The sequence below is a fragment of the Corvus hawaiiensis genome, chromosome 6, assembly GCF_020740725.1.
Source record: "Corvus hawaiiensis isolate bCorHaw1 chromosome 6, bCorHaw1.pri.cur, whole genome shotgun sequence".
NCBI lineage: Eukaryota > Metazoa > Chordata > Aves > Passeriformes > Corvidae > Corvus > Corvus hawaiiensis.
Window position 1 is genome coordinate 28,047,335 of NC_063218.1, and position 10,338 is coordinate 28,057,672.

Consider the following 10,338-nt stretch of genomic DNA (forward strand, 5'->3'; position numbering starts at 1 on the left):
AGGTCAACACTCACCCTCTGCAGAGCCGCTCATCCCCGCGCTACCCAGGCTGGTCTCTCCAACACCTGGTCCAGACCTTTATTCCCCCTGGTAACTTGGCTGTTGAGCCCGGAGTCTCTGAAGAACTCCCAGAGCCAAGCTACATCCCCGGTCACTGGCCGTGGCTGGAAGTTCTCTAGCGGCACACAGAGACGGAACAGAGAGGTTATCTGGGATCTGGAGTTGGTTAGGCAGGTGTGCTGACCGGCAGCTTGTTTCCACACAACTGGCCCCATTGTCCCACTACCTCTCAATTTTCCTGTGCTTGTTTGCTTGTCATGTACCTTCATCGCACCCGTTCCCCTAAACATCGCGTAACACATTTTGCGCAATCATATAAATAACCTAAAATACCCCATAATGAGTGTGTTCTTTCCTGACAAATTTGTGATCATCTTTCCCCCTCATCAGTTAGAAAGTTCCAGTTTAATCTCCAGAGGATGGAATGGTTCCTTCAATGGCTCCTATCAGAGGCCTGGTCTTTGTCTTAGTCTGTTATCTCCTGGGTTTGTGTATCTGGGGCTTACCTACTTCTTCTGTGTGTTGCCCAAGTCTTGCATGTTAAATTATTTTTGACAAATTATGTTGATTTTCCTAAATGTACCTCAGTATGGGGGGTATCCCATTTTATCCGATAACTGATGACCTACCTGGTACCCAGAAGAGCTTCCATTCTCCTACATGGATTCAAATGCACATTTTCAAGAAGTGTACAGTATCATTCTTGTCCGTACCCTGTCCGGCTTGCTGACTATTCAAATATATAAAAGGAATTGTCACACTACCAGTGGGAATGATAAGCCTTAATGTTGTCTTTGGAGAGGCTGATCCCAGTCTGCCACATTGTTGATATATGTGTCCCAAGTAACGGTCTGCTGAATAAAGGATGTTACTATTATACTACCTCCATCTTTTGTAATAGATAGCACTATTTCTGGTCTATATTACAGAATACAGTATACGTATACCTATACAGTATACAGTTATGTATGCTATATGATTCCAAATACAGAATATTTCATTTTGGTTCCGCTGTTAAGTTCTGTTAGTTATGAAAATTATTATTATTATTATTGTTATTATTCTCAGTCAGAAAAAAACGGAACATTTTTGTTTTTGTTCAGTCTTTATCAGTCAGGTAGTCCTACCCATAAGGGAGAATGAGCTCTAAAGGAAGAATTAACATTTGAATATGTCTGTGTGTTTTGCTGGGTTTTATGAATTATTATTTTTTTATTTAATGAGACAGCCTCAAACGTATTTCTATATTTATGTAAAACTCTGACAAGCAGTACATCCTCTAAATGTACTGAAGTACGGTAAGCTGTCTAAAACTCCAAATCACATATGGAGACACTCAGTAATCATGTCCTAGCTTAAAAGGTATTCAGGACCTAATCATGATGGCAGCATGTTATAATCAATTTACATGGTTATTTAATAATAAAATTAACATAATAACTAATAAAGTCCTTATTCTTTAATTGTTTTTAAAAGAAAGGTGGCCAGGTTACCGTAAAATTTATATATATATATATGTGTTTTTTAATCATGGACTGTCTTATTCTTTTGTTCTCACATAACCCTTTAAAAAGTACTAGCTTACTATTTACACAAAACACAAGTGTTTTGTTTTCCTAGTTCTCCCCATTATATTTTCTCATTCTGGTTTGAATGTTTGATCTGAAATCACTTCTCACTGTTCTTGGGGTCTGTTAAACTCAAGCATACAACCTCTTGGCAGCAGAAATTTCCTCACAAAACAGCAGTTTCAGATCTCCTGGTCCTGGGTTGCTCTGGTAACAGGCAGGTGTGTGAACAGCAGTGGTTGGGGTGATATTTCTCCTGCTGTGAGACAGCGGGGCTTCACCCCGCAGAGATCATCTGCTGCCTTCATTGCTGTGTTCATTCCGGGTCAGCAGCCTGATGGGCCTGTACAAATGCAACAGCACTGTTCCACTCCTTGGCTTTTCAGATGGGACCTAAGAAAAATTGCTTACAATTTTCCCTCCCCAAGCTAAAACTATAAATGGGTCTTTTTGTATCTGGACACTTATAAGAACCGGGGTGGGGGAAAACAACTGCATTTACTGAGTGAAAGTGATTGCACACACCGTATCAGTTATCCTTCCTGAAGCTGACAAAGCACTTTAAAATTATCCTTCTACATGTGATGACCAGCTATAGTTTATATATATCTGATTTTTTACATGATAGTTTGTGGATATTTTTAGATTCAGTAAAAAAAACTTTAAAAGTTTTTCCTTTTTCTTCCTGTAAGTAAGAGTCAGAAAAACTTCCACTTCTCCCAATCCAAATGAACAAACTCTAGTCTGTAGATGCGAATGTGCTGGTTTACTTCAATAGTTCATGTTTTGTTTTATGTTTGAAAGTTATATTTAAGTATCAGCTAATACTTGCCTTGTAGAAAGCATTTTGTAGAGTCGATTGTGGGTGAGGCTGATGAAATACTTTTGATTCAGACACTTATAAAATATTCCAAAAGAAAATAATATCTATTTTTGCATGGTAAGTAGCTTTAGGGAAAATAGTTAGTTGGGAAAATGTTTTGATATTCTACTGCCACTTAGTTCTCTGAATGTTGAAGCCTTCCAGTATTTCTTAAACCTTTAAAATAGGTTAATGTTTCTTGAGATGTTTGTTTGAGCATACAGATACTTAGCATAATTTGGGAGATAAGTAGGCTTGTTTATGAAATTCCTAATCCACCTCAGGCAAGAATCTTATAAAGGTAAAGTAGAATATAACACATTTTCTTTGAGCATTTAAATAAATATTTATTTTAAAGGTGGACAGGGGTTGTTCCTTTAAGGGCTGGTATTTTCTGTTTAATTTATTGTGGAAATCTTATAGGTTTTATAAATAAGCAGAAGTGAGCAAACTTAGCTGAAATCTGCTGAACCAAAGCTTTTCAGTTGGATAGACTGTAGCCAGCTTACTCATCCAGTAGTAACTAAACAAGAGCAGAGCAAAAGAGCTTACCTTAAGCAATCCAAGAAGACTCAGATGGGGGAGCAGTCAGGGGACACAGAAATCAGTCAAAATTCAAACCTTGAAATCATTCAAAAGTGCGTGTTAGATGATGGGTTTTTTTTCTTAAATTTGAAGGTTTCTGTCTGTTCTCCCCTTCGCATGTTACTTCTGCCAAAATCTTACAGAGACCCCCTACTGAAGAGGTGATTAGTACTAGTTTTTCTTTCTTAATAGTCTAGGACTTATGCTGCTCTTCAGTGAAAATGTCAGAAAGAGACCCAGGGTTTGGAAAGCATGGAAGCACTTAGAAACATACCCCGGAATTGTCATTGAGGGCTGACCATCATTCAGAGTTGACTCTAAATTCCTTTCATCTAGTATCCAGTCAATCATATTTTCTTTTCCTTTCATAATGATGCCCTGAATATCATTCAGAAATTTTTACAGATACAAGGACAAATCTGAAGAGGAATCTGCCCTTACAAAAATGAGTGGTAGGGTTTTTAAAAATATATATTTTTTAAGACTTTTGTGTTTAACTGTGACAATCAAGATGCTAATTTTGCCTTCTTGGGCAATGGTGAATCATCCTTCAGTGCACTATGCAAACATTTTTTTTCCATCAGACCCAGACAAGACAGAAATACAGGTCCACTCCCACATGAAACCACTGGTGCACCCCGAGGGTGTAATTGTCCTTTGCAGCACAAATACCTTTGAATTACATAAGAATTAAGATCTCAGCTCCAAGATCCAGAATGTCTGTTGGCAACTTTGTTGATTTGTAACAGTTAATCTCTTTAAAAAGATTTAGATACTAATATAGGAATTTTGCCACAAAAGCTTAGTTCTAGAGTCTGACAAAAGCAGAAGAAAAACGGTGATGGCCTCAGTGATTGCTCTGCTGATGTATTTTACTTAAGTATTTATGGGGTTTGTGTGGCCAGATTTTGGGGCTGGGGGTGGCTACAGGGTTGTGAGAAGCTGCCAGAAATTTCTCCATGTCTGGCAGAGCCAATGCCAGCTGACTCCAGGATGGACCCGCTGCTGGCTGAGGCAAAGTCCATCAGTGATGGCAGTAGTACCTCTGTGATAACATATTTAAGAAGAAAATGTTATTGTGCAGATGTAACACTTCTCTGCGGCCAGAGAAGAGTGGAGTGAGAAAATGTGAGAGGAACAACTCTGTAGACACCGAGGTCAATGGAGAAGGCAGGACGGCAGATGTTCCAGCTGCCACAGCTGAAATTCCCCTGCAGCCCATGGTGAAGACTATGGTGAGTCAGGCTGTGCTCCTGCAGCCCATGGAGGACCACCGGAATGCAGAAATCCACCTGCAGCCCATGGAGGAGACCCACACTGGAGCAGGTGGATGCCCAAGAGAGGACTGTGAATCCTTGGGAAGCCTGCACTTCAGCGGGCTGGCAGGGACCTGCAGACCTGTGGAGGGAGTGTTGCCAATTTTGGGAGCTCTCCAAACACAGACACAGAGTCTAGTTTAGAAAGGAGAAATTGTTTATTCTGTGGAGGGTGCAAGGTTTCCATAAATCAAGCACACCAACTATCAAAAATTTTTAATATTTATATATTTCATCAAACAAAGGCAATAATGTTTATTGGCTATTAATTAATAGCCTATTTTCTATTGGTTAATGATTCTTTTGCTTCTCATGCTAATTAGTCTGCATGCTCAGTCTATCTCTTCTTTAGAATCAGTGGGTTTCCTGGGTTGGTGGTCTGTGCGTTGGTGGCTGCAGAGTTCCCTCTGCCGGAATTACCTTTTACACAGTTGGAGCTGATTCAGCACAGTTGCTGGGTTGGTTTTATTAGTTTCTTCCTTATCTTGGGTGTTCTGCCAAGTGTCCTTGTGGCCCATAAATTATGCATTCTTTGTAGTTTACCCTTCTTCCCAAGCTTTGTTTAACCTCCCTTTAGGGTCTGAGATCATTAGAGCATGTCAAGCCCTAAACTGTAACAAGGCGAACAAGTAATTTGCTTTTCTAACACCTGGACATCACTTAGAGCTTGATTGTTGGCTGCTATCTGTTTCACAGATTAAATCTTTGTTGTTGGTTAGGCTTGAAAGTATACAAAGATCAAACATCAATGAACACCCTTTCTTAAGAAAATTTTTACGTATTCCACATTTTGCAAGAATAAGGCAGGACTCTCTTTCATAAACCCTTCTCATTCCCTGTAACTCTCTGGGCAAATTGTTAACCTTTTTGGTGACTTTTGAAGATGTCAGCATCAAGAGGAGCCCATGCTGGAGCAGGTCTCCTGTTAGGACTTGTGACCCTTCGGAGGATCCACACTGGAGCAGGCTGTTCTTGAAGGACTGCATCCCGTGGGAAAGTACCCACATTGGAGCAGTTTGTGAAGAACCGTAACCTTTGGGAAGGACTCACACTGGAGAAATTTGTGGAGAGGTGTTTCCTGTGGGAGGAACCCCATACTGGAGCAGGGGAAGGACTCCTCTCCCTGAGCAGTGGCAGGAACTGACCATAACCCCAATTCCCTGTCTCCCTGGGTCATGTCAGGGAGTATGAGGGGGGAAGGAGATAGAACCCTGAGGAAGGAGGGAGGGTGGTGGGAAGGTGCTTTTAAGATTTGTTTTATTCTCATTATCCTTCTCTGCTTTTGATTGGTAATAAATTCAATTAATATCCCCAAATCGAGTTTGTTTTGCCTGTGACAGTGTTTGGTGAGTGATTTCCCCTACCCTTATCACAACTCACGCACGTTTTATTATACTTTTTCCCTCCCCTGTCCTGTTGAAAAGGGGACTAGAGTGATAGAGCAGCTTTGATGAGTACCTGGCATGCAGCCAGGGCCGACCCGCAACAAGTAAAAAGCAGGAAGGTATCAGGGAGGTCACAATACCTACACTTTGTTTGCCGCAATTAAGAGTCTGGGGGGGAAAGACTTATGCACTGCTCTTACAAAGTTCACAGATAGATGTAAGGAAAATACCAGATGAGCTAAAAACAGCCAAGGAAGCATCATTTCCTGGTGACAAATGAGTCTGAGTCCTGATTTTTGTATTTGTTATCAGTGATTTCTTTTGTATTTACAGAGAAAGGAAATTTGATCATAAACGTCTCTATTATTTCTTCTCAAGTGCTGAGATGAGATTAAATTCTCAGCTCTAAAATGGCTAGACAACCTGAAATCTTGACTGTTTTAATGATTATGATATATTCTGCACCTGACTTTATCTGTGGTATGCTTACAGAGGCATTCTGTGTTTATACTACTATCCTCTACAAATTCTTCCTCTTGAGGAAGACCTGCTTTGGAGAACAGAAACAATTTAGATTGAGATGTTGTCTCTTAAGTGTTATCTCATTGCAGAAATTTAGAGCTGAAATTCACTACCACAATCTGTGATTATCCAGACTTCTCACATTTTGCAAATTGCCCAGGATCTGAAAATTGGCTAGACAAAAGATTAAAAATAGCAGGTGATTACTTAATTCCTGGAATACTTGAATGACTTTCAAGGGAAAACAGCCTTTATTTTTTCAAAAGTACAAATAGTTAAAATAAAGAATTTTATTATAAAATGGATAGTTTTTAAACTAGAAGCATGGAAAATTATTCCTATTAAAAAGTCTGTTCAGACATTTTTCTTTTCTCTAAGGTGATTGTAATAGGAGAAGAAAGTTCTAATATGCAGCTATAAGACCACAGTATTAGAGCTATGCACTGGGGATCATCTCTATGGTATAATTTTAAAGGGAAATAGAAAAGTGCCAGTACCTGAGATTGTTATTTTTAATACATTATTGTGTTACTTAGAACTCTGTTTGCTGCATCGCTTACAACGAAAAATACAGTTACTGTATTTGTTTCAAGTACTGCATTTATTTTGTTGATCTACATCTTATTTATGAATACCAAAATATTAATCAGATGCTGTGGAGGGTGTAATATATCCTAGCTGACAGATCTCTTACAAGGCTGCAATTAGCTCATATGAAGATCTGAAGTCACCTTTTATCTCCATTACTTGAAAATTTGAAAAGAACTTTTCCTCACATGTTTTGTTTTGGTAATCATGTCTGAGAGATAACTATTCTATGAAATTACAGCATTTTTAAACTGACTAGCTATGGAATCACTCTCGATTTTCTAGAGAATTATTTAACAATGCTCTGTTTGTCCATAGGTGTTGATAAGGACAGCATATAGAATACTTCTACTTTGTCCTGGAAGAAGTGTACTGAACACTGAACATAATGGCTTGGGAGAACAAGTGTTAGTAGCTAAGAATTACTTCAATCCAGTGAACTTTCACTAGTACTCTTGTCAAAGAGAAGATAGTTTGAGTGGGATGGGGTTTAGTGGTAGAAATTCTGTGAATCAACTGTGGTTGATTAAATCCAGCGGAGTGGAAGTAAGCTTCTTCATTGACATGTACAATTATACTGCTTTTAGGAGAGCACTGTGTTTGCCAAGTTTACTTCCTCAAAATAATCTTTGGATAATTTCACCAGTGAATGCTTTCAACATTCAAATTTTAGCTCTGAAAGCCCAGGTCACTATAGTGTTAATCCGTCGCTCAGTGTCATAGCTCTTTTGGCTGTGCAGACTGTGGCTGACAAGGTAGTGTCAATCAGCTCAAGCTAGAGTTGAACTCCGTTCATCCTGCTTATGGAATGATGTTTATTCCTATCAGTAGTTGATATTTTCCTCATATCTGTCGATCAGTTCAGAATTTATTGACAGTTTTCCAAATTATTAATTGGGAAGTGTAATGTGTTTGACTTTACATAGACTGGAACAGTGACATTTTTGTTGCCCTGTCATGGAAACTCTGGAGATGAACACTGTGTCTCCCTCCTGGGGTCCACTATATTGCTTGAATTTAGAAGTACTTTTGTAAAAAAAGGAATAAAAATTGACCTTTTTTGATATCCACATTCCCCCAAAACCCCAATGCTTCACAATGTTAAAATCACTTTTCTCTATAGTTCCTTTTATTCTGATCACTTTGAACTTAATTTTTCTTTCAATGACCCTGAATAAACATGTGGCTTTCCATGTCTCAGGCTTCTCCAGCAGACTTACATTTTAGTAGTTACATAAACAAGATGATCCAAATTTACTTCATCTAGATTAAATGCTTTTGAAAAATTTTTGAAAAACTGAAAAAAAGAAAAATAAAATTACAGCTATTGACCTGGAGACTTGACCTGTTGTAGGTTTTTTTTGTTGTTGTTGTTTTTTAATTTTATGGAATAAGCTAGATCATTAGGGAGTTGCAGTGTAAATTTCTTCATACCATGCTGCCACTTTGATTAAACTGTACATTGTGGGGGCTGAGTAAACAGAGCATGTTCTGAGGTCTGATTCTTTATTTTGTCTCAGCGGGCTGCAAACGTGGTTGCTTGTCATGGCTAAGGTGCTGGCTGCAGTGATATGCCTCCCTCTTCTAAGTTATGAAAAGGAAAAATACCATTCCATTCCATTCCATTCCGAATACCAGCCACCAGTAGTCTACTGGTAATCTGAGGCAAAGATATCGAAGGACAAGGATTGCCTCCCTCATCCTGGTTCCCTGGGGGACAACCTTGTGGCTGGGGAAGCTGAGGTTCTTGTCCATATTCTGCCACTGGCCAAAATTGTCTCATTTCCCTCTGTCTCAGCTTCCTAAATTATAATGTATGAAAAATGATGTCGACTTTCTTTGCAGAATATTTTGAGCACTGTTCTTTCAAGAGGTGTAGGCCGATCTTCTTGATTGTTGTCATCTGTTGATGTTTCTTGACTTGTAACAAATTAAAATGAAAATTTGGAATTGATTTCTCTATTGATGCAGTTGCAAGTAAAAAATTGCAGAAAATTACCACTAGATGGAGTCAATGATTTTCTAAATTATTCTACATAGCTCAATATAATAGAGTTGCAAAATGATTATGATCACTGAGATAAGTGGAATATGATAATTTAAGTAGCTCACCTGTATCCTGTTATAATTGCATTATCTGTTCTTTGAACTTTACAATTCTATGATTTTTCAGTTCATCTAAAAAGATTTTTTACAATTTGGTGCTGAATAACAATATCTTAATAGAATTCTTTATCAGACTTACAACATCCTGTATCAGTGCTCACTTTTGCTATTCATGTCTCTAAGTTGTTCTTATGATTCTCTTCAATCTTGTCATTTCGCAGGGTAAGTTCAATTCTAGTGGTTTCATCCTTTTTATTAATTAGAAATTGACAAGTAGGGTGAATTGCCAGACATAATTTTTAGTTCATGCTTAAATAAAAATACTGTTACGCATTGTTCTGAAAAGCAGCTTGGATGTCATCAACAATCATGAGATGCCAGTTGTTAAGAGTAAGCTGTGCTAAATTTACAAGCACAAAGATTATTCTGTTAGGACCTGCAAACTTCACCTCAGACCAGGATTACTGTAATATTTTTTTCATGTTGCATTACTTAGTAAAGTCTGTCTTCCTTATCTGAAGATAGCTAGCCAGTCAGAAATGTCATTAACTTTTATTCTGTAAAATTAAACTTGTTTTCACTAAAGAGTTGTCCAGATGTTCCAGCTTTCTTCCAATGGGCCATTACTAATGTGTTGTCTCTGAAATTTTGCGGGATACACAACCATTCTCAACTTCATTTTTGTATGATTTTGTCTTGCATTCAGACTCATTGCAGTTGTCTTTTGTACAAAATGAAAAACGGAGATAAGATTTCCCTTCAGTATTGCACTACTAGTAACAGGCAGATTTTTAGTATTTTGTTGAAGAAACAACTTAATTTCTTGCAAAACAAATACTTGACAGTACTTAAAAGGAACTCTTCCACCTTTTAGTGAATATGATCACTAATTCAGAACTCTTTTACTAGCACTGAATCTTATCTAATACAGCTCTTACCTATTTTGTTTCTTCTGATAATAGCAAGGAAAAAAGTAATAAAAATAAAAACCTCACCTTACAGTTAATGTTTCTGTTACTAGGCAAATCAGTTAATGCCTTCAGTGTATTACTTTTACCCATCTTCCAAGAATATTCATTTATACTAATAAAGGAAATATTAATGATACCAAAAATAGAAGATAAAAATTTTGGATATGTATAACACATAGTGAAAAACCCACACAAACAGAAAGGTATGTGTTATTTAAATACTATGGGAAAAAAAATGAGAAAAGTATAATTTTAAAATCTACTGCTGGCTGTAAAAAAAAAATCAAAATTATAAGTATTTAAGGAAAAGCAGATAGCTTGCATTTTTTTTTTTTTAAATTATCCTCATCATAAAGTGATATTGGAAAGAAATGA